We start from the raw sequence: 18,224 nt of genomic DNA on the forward strand, positions 1-18,224 counted from the left end.
AGAAAGGTCCTCACTGCCTGATGTGATTATGGAAGGGGACTCCCCTTCCAAACAGTAACTCCTCTCCTCCTCCCCCCTCCTCACCATCTTCCATACGCCTACAGCACTCGACAGTAAGGTAAGTAATAACTGGAACATAGTTTTGTAGGTTTATTTAGATGAATTAGGTATAAAAATTTAGTTTGATGTGGGGTTTTTGGGGTAGTCAGGAACGGATTAATTCATTTCCCTTTATTTCTTATGGGGAAATTAACTTCGGAATGCGAGTTTTCGGAAGGCGAGGCGTCTCCAGGAACGGATTAAACTCTTATTCTGAGGTATGCCTGTATATATATATATATATATATATATATATATATATATATATATATATATATATATATATATATATATATATATATATATATATATATATATATATATATATAAGTATATATATATATATATATATATATACAAGTATATATATATATATATATATATATATATATATATATATATATATATATATATGTCGTACCTAATAGCCAGAACGCCCTTCTCAGCCTACTATTCAAGGCCCGATTTGCCTAATAAGCCAAGTTTTCATGAATTAATGTTTTTTCGTCTACCTAACCTACCTAACCTAACCTAACCTAGCTTTTTTTGGCTACCTAACCTAACCTTACATATAAATATAGGTTAGGTTAGGTTAGGTAGGGTTGGTTAGGTTCGGTCATATATCTACGTTAATTTTAACTCCAATAAAAAAAAATTGACCTCATACATAGAGAAAAGGGTTGCTTTATCACTTCATAAGAAAAAAATTATAGTAAATATATTAATTCAGGAAAACTTGGCTTATTAGGCAAATCGGGCCTTGAATAGTAGGCTGAGAAGTGAGTTCTGGCTACTAGGTACGACATATATATATATATATATATATATATATATATATATGTCGTACCTAGTAGCCAGAACTCACTTCTCAGCCTACTATTCAAGGCCCGATTTGCCTAATAAGCCAAGTTTTCCTGAATTAATATATTTACTATAATTTTTTTCTTATGAAATGATAAAGCAACCCTTTTCTCTATGTATGAGGTCAATTTTTTTTTATTAGAGTTAAAATTAACGTAGATATATGACCGAACCTAACCAACCCTACCTAACCTAACCTAACCTATATTTATAGGTAAGGTTAGGTTAGGTAGCCAAAAAAAGCTAGGTTAGGGTAGGTTAGGTAGGTTAGGTAGACGAAAAAACATTAATTCATGAAAACTTGGCTTATTAGGCAAATCGGGCCTTGAATAGTAGGCTGAGAAGTGCGTTCTGGCTATTAGGTACGACATATATATATATATATATATATATATATATATATATATACATGCCGTACCTAGTAGCCAGAACGCACTTCTCAGCCTACTATGCAAGGCCCAATTTGCCTAATAAGCCAAGTTTTCATGAATTAATTGGTTTTCGACTCCCTAACCTACCTAACCTAACCTAACCTAACTCTTTCGGCTACCTAACCTAACATATAAAGATAGGTTAGGTTAGGTTAGGTAGGGTTGGTTAGGTTCGGTCATATATCTACGTTAATTTTAACTCCAATAAAAAAAATTGACCTCATACATAATGAAATGGGTAGCTTTATCATTTCATAAGAAAAAAATTAGAGAAAATATATTAATTCAGGAAAACTTGGCTTATTAGGCAAATCGGGCCTTGCATAGTAGGCCGATAAGTGCATTCTGGCTACTAGGTACGACATACATATATACATATATATATATATATATATATATATATATATATATATATATATATATATATATATATATATATATATATATATATATGTCGTACCTAGTAGCCAGAACGCACTTCTCAGCCTACTATGCAAGGCCCAATTTGCCTAATAAGCGAACTTTTCCTGAATTAATATATTTTCTCTAATTTTTTTCTTATGAAATGATAAAGCTATCCATTTCATTATGTATGAGGTCAATTTTATTTAATTGTAGTTAAAATTAACGTAGATATATGACCGAACCTAACCAACCCTACCTAACCTAACCTAACCTATCTTTATAGGTTAGGTTAGGTTAGGTAGCCGAAAAAGTTAGGTTAGGTTAGGTAGGTTAGGTTGGCGAAAAACAATTAATTCATGAAAACTTGGCTTATTAGGCAAATCGGGCCTTGGATAGTAGGCTGAGAAGTGCGTTCTGGCTACTAGGTTCGACATATATATATATATATATATATATATATATATATATATATATATATATATATATATATATATATATATATATATATATATATATATATATATGTCGTACCTAGTAGCCAGAACTCACTTTTTGGCCTACTATTCAAGGCCCGATTTGCCTAATAAGCCAAGTTTTCCTGAATTAATATATTTTTTCTATTTTTTTTTCTTATGAAATGATAAAGCTACCCATTTCATTATGTATGAGGTCAATTTTTTTTTTATTGGAGTTAAAATTAACGTAGATATATGACCGAACCTAACCAACCCTACCTAACCTAACCTAACCTATCTTTATAGGTTAGGTTTGGTTAGGTAGCCGAAAAAGTTAGGTTAGGTTAGGTTAGGTAGGTTAGGTAGTCGAAAAACAATTAATTCATGAAAACTTGGCTTATTAGGCAAATCGGGCCTTGCATAGTAGGCTGAGAAGTGCGTTCTGGCTACTAGGTACGACATATATATATATATATATATATATATATATATATATATATATATATATATATATATATATATATATATATATATATATATATATATAATGTCATACCTACTAGCCAGAACGCTCTTTTCGGCCTACTATGCAAGGCCCGATTTGTCTAATAGGCCGAGTGACTTTTCTTTATTTTCAATAAATTGTTTGCAGTTAGTTTATTTGAATTATTATTATTATATTAAGAACATAAATTATTGACGTAGTTGAGTTTGTTTAGGTTAGGTTAGGTTAGGTAGGGTTGGTTAGGTTCAGTCATATATCTACATTATATAGTTTTAAGTCAAATATAAACAAATTAACTCATACATAATGAAATGGATAGCTTTATCATTTCATTAAAAAAAATAGAAAAATATATTATGTCAGGGAAACTTGGGTTATTAGGCAAATTAAGCCTTGCATAGTAGGCAGATTACTGCATTCTGGCTACTAGGTACAACATATATATATATATGTCGTACCTAGTAGCCAGAACGCACTTCTCAGCCTACTATGCAAGGCCTGATTTGCCTAATAAGCCAAGTTTTCATGAATTAATATATTTTCTCTAATTTTTTTCTTATGAAATGATAAAGCTACCCATTTCATTATGTATGAGGTCAATTTTATTTAATTGTAGTTAAAATTAATGTAGATATATGACCGAACCTAACCAACCCTACCTTATCTAACCTAATCTATCTTTATAGGTTAGGTTAGGTAGTCGAAAAACAATAAATTCATGAAAACTTGGCTTATTAGGCAAATTGGGCCTTGCATAGTAGGCTGAGAAGTGCGTTCTGGCTACTAGGTACGACATATATATATATATATATATATATATATATATATATATATATATATATATATATATATATATATATATATATATATATATATATATATATATATAATTACTTACATACTCTTTCTCATCTACATAAATGAAATTCCAAATGTGTCTCAATTCCTCAAGCCAGTTATATATGCTGTTTATATAATCCTCATTTTCTTAAATCAAGAATTGGCAATATCCAGATTGGTAATAAAGTAGATGGCAAATTCTATGTAGTTCTCATTGATAACAAGCTGAATTTCCAGTGCCACATACAAAATATAGCTAAACAATATTTTAAAATCACTTGACATTCTTTTCTAAATCAGATATTATGTACATAAATAAAAAAAATCAAATGTTTATTCAGGTAAAGTACATACATACAAGAGGTGATACAAATATTGATGGATTTATAGATAGAGCTAGTATATACAATACCTCAAGCCACTAATATGCAAAGCGTTTCGGGCAGGAAAACACTAAAGACTAAAACTTAATACTAATATAGATTAAAGTATAAAATGTGTTGAGAAAATATAAAAAAAAGAGGGGAACATGGCAGAAAAACAGTAAAAAATACAATTTGGTCGACAAACAGCAATGTTTAAAAATAACAGACATGGGTTGACATTATAAGGGTTAGGTAGGTTACAGCGAGTTAGTTAGGCAGTACTTAGTTTTTATCTTAAACTGGTTGAGAGAGGTACAGTCTTTAACATGATTGGGAAGGTCATTCCACATTCTGAGTCCCTTGATTTGTAGAGCATTTCTAGTTTGATTAAGTAGTACTCTTGGAATATCAAAAAGGTATTTGTTTCTGGTTTGGAGCTCATGGGTTCTGTTACAACCTTCAATGAAGCTTTTAAGGTCAGGATTGGCATTACAGTTCAACATTTTATATATATATAATACACATGAGAGGATGTGCCAGTGACTTAATATCTAACATATTCAGAGATTTGAGTAGAGGTACCAAGTGATGTCTGGGTGTAACACTGTAAAAGTGTTTGGTTTAGTTTAATACATACGTAGAGTACATGAGTCTCAGACAAGGATCTGAGAGGCGCCAGTTTGTCGGCCTGAGATCTCACACCTCAAAGCGTTAATGACCTCAAGTGACCTGAGGTCAGATCATGAGAATTTCACCTTGCTTCCGCTAAGCTTATAATTGTAGTCTGGTAGCCTTCAAACATGCCGACGTTTAAGGAGTGGGTTTGTAGTGCCGGAGGCTATCTACTTGTGGGCGGAGTTAGTACTAGGGTCCCCAATATATACTGAGGGAGCATAGAGCATTGAAGCATTAAGACAACAGAGCAGACGAGCCAGCAGAGCAGAGAAGACGTCCCTAGCAGGGAGGCTGTCGGCCGGCAGGGGCGAGACAGTCTCTGTCAAGCTACAGACCCCCCCCCCCCTCTATTCAACTTAGACTCAGTCCTCGGTGAGTGAACATTAAGGTGACTTGGTCGTGTTTACATATGTTGTGTGATGATCAGGGGCAGTCAAGTTGTAGGGTTCTCGAATTCTTGGATGATGACTCTCTTTAACATTTTAATTGGATTGCTTATATTATGATACTTAGTATGTGAAATACATGAACTTATTATTTAAATCGTCTTTGTTCCCTAGAGCTTTGAGTTGAGGTGAGAAAGCCTCGGTGGTTACTAGATTCAAGATATTAATGAGTACTTGTTTGGAGTTGATACATGGTACAGAGGGAACATACTAATAATGAACTCATGATAACATCCTTTGAGAATTTTGTGATACAGGCAAGTTCCATTCCTTGTCTTGTATGTAATGATCATGAATGGATGGTGGCAGCATTTCGTCTTCTACTATCTACTTTCGACTTCTACTATCTACTCTTCTACTTCTACCTATCTACACCTCTCCCTCCACCCCTCTCTGAACTCTCACTTTCAACTAATGACCCTCCTCGCTCCTCCCACCTCTCTGCCTCTCACCCCAACCCCTCACTAATTACTTCACTATTCATTTCTTTCCTTTCGTTTTCTCTTATACGTTTGTGGCAATGATTCTGTATTCTAGAGTTCTCTCTAGAGTTTCGGGTAGCTGATCCAGTTACGGCGCCTTGTAGTCTTAGCACCTAGGTAGTCAAATACCTAGGTTACAAGGTGTTGAACGAGAGAGGTTGCCTTAGGAACTCTGGAGGGTGCTCTGGAATAGTTAGCTAACTGGGGACGGGATAACGGACTAGAGAGAGCTGTTTCCCCCGGCCTCGTTAGTTAACTGGGGGGGGGGGTGGAATAATGGACAAGATAGAGGTATTTCCCCCAACCCCCCGTTACAATGATGGCAGCGGTGTTGAACAATGTTTAAGGTATTGGTGTTCTTTTAACATTGTTCAGTCCCACGTGTCTTTTTGCCGCTCAGGCGCTATCAGGGAGATCTTGACATGTGTTTATTATTCGCGATTTAGCGAGCTTTGTTCAGGTTAGGAGATGGTGATTCTCTGGTGTTGTGGTTTAGTGATTTTGTGATTTTTGTGGTGTTCAGGGAATGTTCACCAGAACTTGCGTGTGTAGTGTTTTATGTTAGTGATAAGATTTGGCGATTTGGGAACTTAGCGGTGTTGGTAGTGCAGGTCAGCTGAGTGTGACAGGTGACCTCGCATGTCCCACGAGGACACCCAGCCACCGCTGGTCTCCAGGTCAGGGGGGAGTGGCAGGTGTAGTTCTTAAGTAGTTTTTAAGTGGTGGTTCTGCTCAGATTATTGCGATCGACTGTTTTACTCCATTTGAACGCAATAACCCGAGGTGTACTGGTCTTGTACAGCATGCTAGGGGGAGGCTTAGTATGTCAGTAGACTTCACGTTGGGGACGCTCGACGTTAGATAGTCTGGTCACAGGGGTGGCAACAGTTTTGAGTTGTTGACCGGCGGAGAAGCTAGGGAAACACTCTGGGTCACGTAGGTGGCTGTAGGTTAAGGGTGGGAGTAACGGTTAATTATTTACTTAAGATTAGGAACGGTACAGTTAAGTTAGGCTAGCGTTTTGTCTATTAGTGTTGATTTTTTTTTTGTGTGACAAGTTAAAAGTAGTGACGACCTTATTCTCTCTTCTCAAACTTTACTCTGTTACTGTTTTATGTTCCACCAAGTCAGTATCATTCAGTGTCAATGGGATTATTAAAATTTAAGTGTAGTCGTTGCCAGGAGGAGAGCGGTATGACTAGACTGTGTGAACCCTATACAAACTACAGGGTCACACAACAGCATGGAACACGGGTATTGTCGCCTTTATGTTCACCCACAGGTGGGAGCCAGAAGAGAGGAGAGACGCACATACAAAAGAGGGAGACGGCTGCTGTGTACCATACTCACGGGCGTTTATCACCACCACGACGACCAGCCCACTACCTGGAGGTCATGGCTCCACCACCACCACCACCCCAGGGGACCCCAAGATGCAGTCCTCTCGGTTGGTCAATATTGGTCTACCCAGTGGACCCCAGGACGGACGGACCCCAAGACGGACGGACCCCCAGTGGACCCCAAGTCGTTCTGCAGACGACCCAGTAAAGATGGAAGAGGAGCAACAACGACTCCAGTCTGTCCCACCAACATCGGTCTACCCAGGACGGACAGAACCCAATGGACCCCAGGTCGCTTGTCTAAGACCCATGGGAGGAGGAAGAGAGAAGAAAGAAGAGAGAAGAAAGAAGAAGAAAAGACAAGCCGAGTGAGACACGATGCCTAGTGTCCCTTGCTGGTGTCAGCATCATTGCATGGAGCGTAATTGCAAGACAGGATCGTTTGCCTTAACTGGCCGCCCCTCCTACAAGCATGTTGCTCTGTTGAGTGATTCTTCCTGTGTCGTGCGGACTTGATGTGGCTGTCAGAAGTAGCTCTCTGAAGGAGGCGTGCTGGAGCAACAGGGAGGAAGAAGAGTAGGATGGGATTTCTACTGTTGGCAACTATATGAAGGTCTCGAAACTTGTAGTCCCTATAGCTGTGAAGAACCCCAATATACGTCTCTCATGGTGACTGACGTAGGGCCAATTACAGATCAGCTGGGACAACCGAATTCCACGGTCCTGTGCGCAGTTCAAGTAGTAACGGCTTTCATGGTTGACCAAGGGTTGTTGTGCGTTAACGACGGAGAAGCGACGGAGGCAGTTGTGTTGAAGAAATGTGGTACAGGATTATCTACAAGACCAAGCAGTGACGTCGCCCAGCCAGAGACAATGGACGTCTGTCGACATATTTCATTTTTAGAGTAGGATGATGTATATTTGTTTAGCTAGGATGTATTCTTTTCGTTAATAAAGCTGTTGCACACAGCTAGCTTGCTTTAGCAGTGTTGCAAAAACTTTATTTCGGGGAGAAGGGGAGATGTAACACTGTAAAAGTGTTTGGTTTAGTTTAATACATACATAGAGTACATGAGTCTCAGACAAGGATCTGAGAGGCGCCAGTTTGTCGGCCTGAGATCTCACACCTCAAAGCGTTAATGACCTCAAGTGACCTGAGGTCAGATCATGAGAATTTCACCTTGCTTCCGCTAAGCTTATAATTGTAGTCTGGTAGCCTTCAAACATGCCGACGTTTAAGGAGTGGCTTGGTAGTGCCGGAGGCTATCTACTTGTGGGCGGAGTTAGTACTAGGGTCCCCAATATATACTGAGGGAGCATAGAGCATTGAAGCATTAAGGCAACAGAGCAGACGAGCCAGCAGAGCAGAGAAGACGTCCCTAGCAGGGAGGCTGTCGGCCAGCAGGGGCGAGACAGTCTCTGTCAAGCTACAGACCCCCCCCCCCCCTCTCTATTCAACTTAGACTCAGTCCTCATTGAGTGAACATTAAGGTGACTTGGTCGTGTTTACATATGTTGTGTGATGATCAGGGGCAGTCAAGTTGTAGGGTTCTCGAATTCTTGGATGATGACTCTCTTTAACATTTTAATTGGATTGCTTATATTATGATACTTAGTATGTGAAATACATGAACTTATTATTTAAATCGTCTTTGTTCCCTAGAGCTTTGAGTTGAGGTGAGAAAGCCTCGGTGGTTACTAGATTCAAGATATTAATGAGTACTTGTTTGGAGTTGATACATGGTACAGAGGGAACATACTAATAATGAACTCATGATAACATCCTTTGAGAATTTTGTGATACAGGCAAGTTCCATTCCTTGTCTTGTATGTAATGATCATGAATGGATGGTGGCAGCATTTCGTCTTCTACTATCTACTTTCGACTTCTACTATCTACTCTTCTACTTCTACCTATCTACACCTCTCCCTCCACCCCTCTCTGAACTCTCACTTTCAACTAATGACCCTCCTCGCTCCTCCCACCTCTCTGCCTCTCACCCCAACCCCTCACTAATTACTTCACTATTCATTTCTTTCCTTTCGTTTCCTCTTATACGTTTGTGGCATGACTCTGTATTCTAGAGTTCTCTCTAGAGTTTCGGGTAGCTGATCCAGTTACGGCGCCTTGTAGTCTTAGCACCTAGGTAGTCAAATACCTAGGTTACAAGGTGTTGAACGAGAGAGGTTGCCTTAGGAACTCTGGAGGTGCTCTAGAATAGTTAGCTAACTGGGGACGGGATAACGGACTAGAGAGAGCTGTTTCCCCCGGCCTCGTTAGTTAACTGGGGGGTGGAATAATGGACAAGATAGAGCTATTTCCCCCACCCCCCGTTACATGGGGCCAGAGGTGGATATTGTCCTAATTGCAGCTTTGTGTTGAGTAATTAGAGGATGTAAAGGATTTTGGGTAGTAGAACCCCAAGCACAAATACCATAGTTGAGATAAGAATAGATGAGCGAGTAATAGAGCGTCACCAGGGCAGGGCGAGGTACATAATATCTGATTTTAGAAAGAATGCCAACAGTTTTGAAACTTTTTTTTTATATATTTATAATGTGTCCCTGGAAATTCAGCTTTTGGTCAATGAGAACACCAAGGAATTTGCCATCTATTTTGTTACAAATTTTGGTATTATTTATCCTGAGATTTATTTGATTTGAGGATTTATTGCCAAACAGAATATAGAAAGTTTTGTCAATGTTAAGGGTGAGTTTGTTGGCAGTTAGCCAAAGATGGACTTTATTTAGCTCAGTATTTACTGTGGCATTTAGAGCAAGGCGGTCAGGACTGGAGTATATGAAGGTTGTGTCGTCAGCAAATAGAATTGGTGTGAGGTGTTGGGAGGCATTAGGAAGGTCATTAAAGTAGATGAGAAAGAGGAGAGGGCCAAATATGCTGCCCTGAGGAACACCAATGTTGATGGGTAGGGTGGGAGAAATTGAATTATTCACAGAAACATACTGGAGCCTGTCAGTAAGGTAAGATTTGAAGTATTGCAGGGAGTGTCCTCTGACTCCATAATGATGTAATTTAAGAAGAAGGTTTTGGTGGTTGAGTGTCAAAAGCCTTACGCAGGTCCACAAATAACCCAACAGGGAACTCATTTTTATCAAGAGCTGCATGAATCAATTTAATCATACTACTAAATAAATAAATAAATGTTTATTTAGGTAAGGTACATACATACAAGAGATTTTACAAAGATTGATAGATTTATAGATAGAGCTAGTACATACAATGCCTAAAGCCACTATTACGCACAGCGTTTCGGGCAGGAAAAACATTAATGACTAAAGCTTAATACTAATTGAGTATAAAGAATAAAATGTGTTGAGAACATATAAAAATAGAGATAAAAAAGGGGGGAACATGGCTGAAAAAGCAGCACAAATACAATTAGGTCGACAAACGGTGTTGTTTAAAAAAAAAAAAAAAACATGGGTTGACAATAGAGGGGTAAGGTAGGTTACAGGGAATTTATTAGGTAGTGCTTCGTTTTGTAGCGAGTAGATTATCCCAATAATATACTCGCTCCAAATATAGTGTTAATATTCCTGTCAACCTTTGGAGATGAATGAGGTGAGGCGTTGCCCGGACAACACGGTGAGGTGTTGCCCGAGCAATATAAGCAGCGGTGTAGCGAACATTGGCTAGTCTACTTTCAAGTGTGGTCTAGAGCAGACACTTGCGAGATACTGTACCAACGCTCAGTGCGCTCAACTCACACCAACGTATCACCTGTGTACTTCTGTATATTCGACCAAATATATATATAGTATCTTAGTGTCTGTGTTTATTTGTCACCATACTTTACGTAACAATAGAATCGTTACATTGGTGACCCCAGAAAGTTTCGACGATGCCCAGCCACGATGGACTACAACATGGACTCTCACTGGACCTCTACTGCTACTGTTTGCTGTGATGGAACACTGCCAACACCCTCGCCACAGCTATGATTTTCATCGCGTCCATCTCTGCATTTTCATCTACTACGGCTTGCTGCTCCACGATCGTTACTCACTCATCTGACAGCTTCATCAATGATTACATCATGTTGGATCTACAGCTTGTCCTGCCGACTCTCCGCCGCTGCCAGGGCACTGCTTGTCCTACGCCCACGACAGCTGCTCTGTCATCAGATTCATCTACACGTTCACTGCATTTTGATACTCGGCCGACTCAAGCCCTTTGCGCAGTACAGGACTTACAGCTTGCGTTTCCGACACTTCGTCGCCTTCAGGACAATTCAGCTCTAGATGTGATTACCTCGTTGTCCTAACTACGTGCCTACATTACCTCCTAATGTCCTGGTGCCCGAGCCCATCCGCCCCGGATCTAAATGCTCCCCCAGCGACCCAAGGACGCAACAATTATGTACATTCTTCTCTCCTGCTACACCGAGCTTGTCCACACACTGCCTACATCTTTTGGTACCAGACTACAATTTCCAGTCAACAATGTAGTACTCGGCATGTACAGTCCTAATCAACCCAAGACGCTACAGCTTCGACACAGAGCAGACAGCAGACTACGACCGCATCGAGCCGCCACGCTCTCGCTCCCCGAGTTCAGACACTCACAATTCTCAATCGAGCCGCCACGCTCTCCCACATAGAGCTCCACGACTCCGGCCTCACTCAGCTCTCTGCTCTGCTCCAGGCTTCGTCTCAACGTCTGCGACACTGCTAAATCCAGAGACACATCCGCCGACTACGCAGTTCACTTTTCGACCCCAATTACCAGCCGCACCACAACCTGATCCTACGACGACGGACGATCCTGTGCGACCTCCCACCCTACGACCCCAGTTAGATGACATCAGCGAAGAGGAGGAAGTTAACTTTGATGGTTATGTAACGCGAGCAGGGCGTACAATTCACCGACCAGCTAAGTTCCTTGATCAAGTATTTTTCCTTTCATCCCCTGGGAGGGGGAGTTCTGTAGCGAGCAGATTATCCCAATAATATACTCGCTCCAAATATAGTGTTAATATTCCTGTCAACCTTTGGAGATGAATGAGGTGAGGCGTTGCCCGGGCAACACGGTGAGGTGTTGCCCGAGCAATATAAGCAGCGGTGTAGCGAACATTGGCTAGTCTACTTTCAAGTGTGGTCTAGAGCAGACACTTGCGAGATACTGTACCAACGCTCAGTGCGCTCAACTCACACCAACGTATCACCTGTGTACTTCTGTATATTCGACCAAATATATATATAGTATCTTAGTGTCTGTGTTTATTTGTCACCATACTTTACGTAATAATAGAATCGTTACAGTTTTTATCTTAAACTGGTTGAGAGAGGTACAGGCTTTAACATGGTTGGGAAGGTCATTCCACATTCTGGGTCCCTTGATTTGTAGAGTATTTCTAGTTTGATTAAGTCGTACTCTTGGAATATCAAAACTGTATTTATTTCTGGTGTGGTGCTCATGGGTTCTGTTACAACCTTCAATGAAGCTTTTGAGGTCAGGATTGGCATTACAGTTCAGCGTTTTATATATGTATAATATTTATTTATTTATTTATTTATGCATATACAAGAATGTACATAAGGAATGTGAGGATACAAATATGGTAATTACAGTCTTGTAAAGCCACTAGCATGCGCAGCGTTTCGGGCAGGATAAGGATACTAAGTGCATCCTTAGTGCTTTTTTTGGGTCTGAAGCCATGTTGGCAAGTGCTAAGTATATTGTGTTTGGCTAGATAAGAGTAAAGCTGCCTGTAGATTAGTTTTTCAAAAATTTTTGACAGGTTAGGCAGGATTGATATAGGTCTGTACTTGTTAACATCTGTGAGATCACCACATTTGTGGACAGGGGTTACTCTCGTTTTTTTTAGAATATCTGGAAAGGTTTGGAGTTCAAGTGACTTGTTGAAGAACAATGCAATAGCAGGGGCTAAGGGTCTGAAAGCTTTTTTGTAAATTAAAGTTGGTATCTCCTCAAGGGCACTAGACTTGGTTTTAAGGGAAAGGATTATCTCATTGACGTCAGTGGAATTAGTAGGCTTCAGGTACAAAGACTGTGGATAGTTACCTGTAAGATAGTCCTTAACATCAGTACTGGAAGATGGAATGTCATTTGCCAGGGATGACCCAATGGAAGAGAAGAACCTATTGAACTCAATAGCAGAATCAGAGGCTGAAAGCTGACCATCGTTATTGGACAGGAGTGTTGGTTTGTTATTGAAAATCTTCTTTCATCCCAATGTTTGTGAAATTGTGCTCCAAGTTTTTTTAATGTTGCTCTTTATTTGGGTAAATTTATCTTCGTAGTATTTAGTTTTGGCTCGTCTAATTATCTTAAATAGCAATAACGAGTGATTCTTTGAGAATTCTTTGGAGACAATTCCTTACCTATACTTCTTCTCATGGTCATGTTTTTTATTAATGGATTTAAGTATTCCCTTTGTAAGCCAGGGATTGTTAAGCCTTTTGGTTGTGACTTGTTTTGAAACCATAGGACAGTGGGTGTTATAAAGGCTAAGAGTTTTTTGAAGAAAAGATTGCACTGCTAGGTTGATGTCCCCTATGTTACCTAACTCGGACTCCCAGTTGACATTATCAGCAGCAGTTATAAAATTGTCTATAGCAGTTTCATTGTGCAGCCTAAAACTTAACTCCCTTGACTCTAGAGGTGGTTTACTAATCTTAGTTAAGAGAAATGTGGGGTAATGGTCTGTAGTGCTATCGGTGATTATACCTGAAGTAAGCGGAGAGGTTATGCTTGTCCAGATGTGATCTAGAATCGTGGCAGTACTATCAGTGATTCTAGTAGGTCTAGTGATTAAGGGTATGAGGAAGCAGGAATTCATACAGTTGAGGAAGCTAACAGCAGTAGGGTTTTCAGGCTCGCAGAGGTCAATATTAAAGTCCCCTGCGATAATTAGATGGTTTTTGTTCAGTCTGTTATCGAGTATTACATTTCTAAGGTTTGAGTTGAATTCGGACACATCAGTGTTAGGAATTCTATAGACTGCTCCCACAGACAGGACAAACTCGGCACCCTTGACTCTGAAGCTGGCAAAGATGTACTCCCCCACAGCAGTCTCTAGTTCTAATTACTTTTAAGCATGTTAGTTCTTGGTGGTAGTAAAGAGCAGTACCACCACCTCTCTGAATTTGACGACAGTTGTGAACTGCAGAGTAGTTAGGCATGTTAAAGAGTTGAGTAGTATCCTCTTTCAACCATGTTTCAGTAAGTTCAGTAAGGATATACGCTCGAACGCTCATCCGCTCCTGACGACCCTGCTGCCCCTCCAACTTTATCAGCTGCTCCTTGAGCCCACAACATCCCTAACATGATGTAACAACCCCAGAAGGCAGCTAAGTACCCAGTGACCTAAATGTGACCGAAATATTCGACAAAACTTAACCTACTAGCTCATCTCGACCTCATTAGTGTTGCTCCCTGGAGGAAGCTAACCTGACGTTTGCTGCTGCCATATCAACGAGTCTACCCCATCTGCTGCGTACATATCTGCTGCTACCATGCAAAACAATTCTAAGCTCGGCAAGGCCGCAAAGAATGATAGCACACCTATCAGGATGAACCCAACCAGCCAAGCTAGCAACAGGAATAACGCGGCTGTCTCCCCCTTAGGGGTCCATAGAATTACCCAAATCGACCCAAATCGGCCCAAAACTACCCAAATCGTCCTAGCATTACGTAAGTAATGAAGAAATATGGTATATTTACTTACTATAATGTTAGTGCTACACGTAGAACATGATCAAACCTATTTTTACTCTGAAATAATCTAATTTCATAACGAAATGAGACGTAAATATGCGAGAGGTGACGCCATAGGAAGTCGACGGTCCAAGCGACAATTGTGTGGAGCGACTTATCCAAGATATATGGTCGCCAGGAGAGTGTTTGCTGCCATATCAGCCTCCTGTAGACAGTGATCCAGTCGTCGTATTTCATGGCTCAAATTGTCGCATATTTAATTGGTAATATTAACAAGTAGAATGTGTATTTATAATAATATTTTTCATAAACAGCCACAAAATATTTAATATTTATTAAAAAAAAGTGTCTGGAAGTTAAATCAATTCCACATGACAATAAATTTGTTATATAGATACTAGCGTTATTCGTTGGTATGCGTTCGCTATTTAAACTACTCCAGTCCTTTTCGTTCATAGAACACCGAACCCTACACGCTCTCTGATATATTGCTTAATTAACAAATATTCACAAATAAAGATTATATTTATATATGTTATCAGAAAGGCAGATATAAAATAGTTTGTGTTAATGCATCACAGAGATTATACCTTATTAGAGAGGAAAAATATTCATATTTTAAACAAGGCTTCTTGGCCGACGCTCTCCCTTTCGATGGGAACTATGACCTTTTGAAAATCAATGTTAATTGAATCTATATATTGTAAAAAACGAAGATTTTTATGTCATCAGAAAGACATATAAGCTGCATGTTAATACTTTGGTATAAATATAACTGAAGTGAAAGTGAAGATATATGCCTTTTTATAGTTACTTGATGGCTCGCTCAGGGAGTGTGAAGGCCTGCACACAAGCCAATCAATTTTATAATTAATGTACATATATGCGAAGTAACGTCAAAGGTTTTTATTTCAGAATAAAGACAGATGTAGACGATAATGTAAATACATTTCAAGGAAAACATATCTTAAATGAAAGCAAAGATATGGTCAAATAAATAGGTAATACCACACCATCGTCAGTGTCCGGACACATGAATATTCGCATTAGGTAGGTGAAAGGAAATGTACCCAACCATTTCCATTTACGCGACCAGTTTCCGTTCTTATGTTCTTACTTACATTTATTGAAATTTATCATCATAATCATTTACAGAAATAAATTAACATAAAAATGTAGTAATTTTAATACACAAAACAGAAGTAGATATGTATGTAAATTATGACGCAGGATAGGATCACTATTGCAGAACTATTCGCATACTTTGCGTCATTATATACAGTACTGGAATTTAAAAAAAAATCGCGGAATTCAGAGATAACACCATCATTGGTGTCCAAGAAAAGTGTAAGTACTTCATTTATAATGATGTGCTGCCCGAAATCTTAGCGAAGTATCTAAAATTTGCTTACTGTAAGTAATTCATGCAAATGATTATAAAGCCGTCGCCCAGTTGGGGGGGTGTGGAGCACATGACTGTTAAGCTGCCGCCCAGTTGGTTGGGTGTGGAGCACATGACTGTAAAGCTGCCGCCCAGTTGGGTGGGTGTGGAGCACATGACTGTTAAGCTGCCGCCCAGTTGGGTGGGTGTGGAGCAAATGACTGTAAAGCTGCCGCCCATTTGGGTGGGTGTGGAGCACATGACTGTTAAGCTGCCGCCCAGTTGGGTGGGTGTGGAGCACATGACTGTTAAGCTGCCGCCCAGTTGGGTGGGTGTGGAGCACATGACTATAAAGCTGCCGCCCAGTTGGGTGGGTGTGGAGCACATGACTGTTAAGCTGCCGCCCAGTTGGGTGGGTGTGGAGCCCATGACTGTTAAGCTATCGCCCAGTTGGGTGGGTGTGGAGCACATGACTGTTAAGCTGCCGCCCAGTTGGGTGGGTGTGGAGCACATGACTGTTAAGCTGCCGCCCAGTTGGATGGGTGTGGAACACATGACTATAAAGCTGCCGCCCAGTTGGGTGGGTGTGGAGCACATGACTGTTAAGCTGCCGCCTAGTTGGGTGGGTGTGGAGCACATGACTGTTAAGCTACCGCCCAGTTGGGTGGGTGTGGAGCACATGACTGTTAAGCTGCCGCCCAGTTGGATGGGTGTGGAGCACATGACTGTTAAGCTGCCGCCCAGTTGGGTGGGTGTGGAGCACATGACTGTTAAGCTGCCGCCCAGTTGGGTGGGTTTGGAGCACATGACTGTTAAGCTGCCGCCCAGTTGGGTGGGTGTGGACCACATGACTGTAAAGCTGCCGCCCAGTTGGGTGGGTGTGGAGCACATGACTGTTAAGCTGCCGCCCAGTTGGGTGGGTGTGGAGCACATGACTGTTAAGCTGCCGCCCAGTTGGGTGGGTGTGGAGCTCATGACTATAAAGCTGCCGCCCAGTTGGGTGGGTGTGGAGCACATGACTGTTAAGTTGCCGCCCAGTTGGGTGGGTGTGGAGCACATGACTGTTAAGCTACCGCCCAGTTGGGTGGGTGTGGAGCACATGACTGTTAAGCTGCCGCCCAGTTGGGTGGGTGTGGAGCACATGACTGTTAGGCTGCCGCCCAGTTGGGTGGGTGTGGAGCACATGACTATAAAGCTGCCGCCCAGTTGGGTGGGTGTGGAGCACATGACTGTTAAGCTGCCGCCCAGTTGGGTGGGTGTGGAGCTCATGACTGTTAAGCTATCGCCCAGTTGGGTGGGTGTGGAGCATATGACTGTTAAGCTGCCGCCCAGTTGGGTGGGTGTGGAGCACATGACTGTTAAGCTGCCGCCCAGTTGGGTGGGTGTGGAACACATGACTATAAAGCTGCCGCCCAGTTGGGTGGGTGTGGAGCACATGACTGTTAAGCTGCCGCCCAGTTGGGTGGGTGTGGAGCACATGACTGTTAAGCTACCGCCCAGTTGGGTGGGTGTGGAGCACATGACTGTTAAGCTGCCGCCCAGTTTGGTGGGTGTGGAGCACATGACTGTAAAGCTGCCGCCCAGTTGGGTGGGTGTGGAGCACATGACTGTTAAGCTACCGCCCAGTTGGGTGGGTTTGGAGCACATGACTGTTAAGCTGCCGCCCAGTTGGGTGGGTGTGGACCACATGACTGTAAAGCTGCCGCCCAGTTGGGTGGGTGTGGAGCACATGACTGTTAAGCTGCCGCCCAGTTGGGTGGGTGTGGAGCACATGACTGTTAAGCTGCCGCCCAGTTGGGTGGGTGTGGAGCTCATGACTATAAAGCTGCCGCCCAGTTGGGTGGGTGTGGAGCACATGACTGTTAAGCTGCCGCCCAGATGGGTGGGTGTGGAGCACATGACTGTTAAGCTGCCGCCCAGTTGGGTGGGTGTGGAGCACATGACTGTTAAGCTGCCGCCCAGTTGGGTGGGTGTGGAACACATGAATATAAAGCTGCCGCCCAGTTGGGTGGGTGTGGAGCACATGACTATAAAGCTGCCGCCCAGTTGGGTGGGTGTGGAGCACATGACTGTTAAGCTGCCGCCCAGTTGGGTGGGTGTGGAGCACATGACTGTTAAGCTACCGCCCAGTTGGGTGGGTGTGGAGCACATGACTGTTAAGCTGCCGCCCAGTTGGGTGGGTGTGGAGCACATGACTGTAAAGCTGCCGCCCAGTTGGGTGGGTGTGGAGCACATGA

Source organism: Procambarus clarkii, chromosome 15, assembly GCF_040958095.1.
Source record: "Procambarus clarkii isolate CNS0578487 chromosome 15, FALCON_Pclarkii_2.0, whole genome shotgun sequence".
NCBI lineage: Eukaryota > Metazoa > Arthropoda > Malacostraca > Decapoda > Cambaridae > Procambarus > Procambarus clarkii.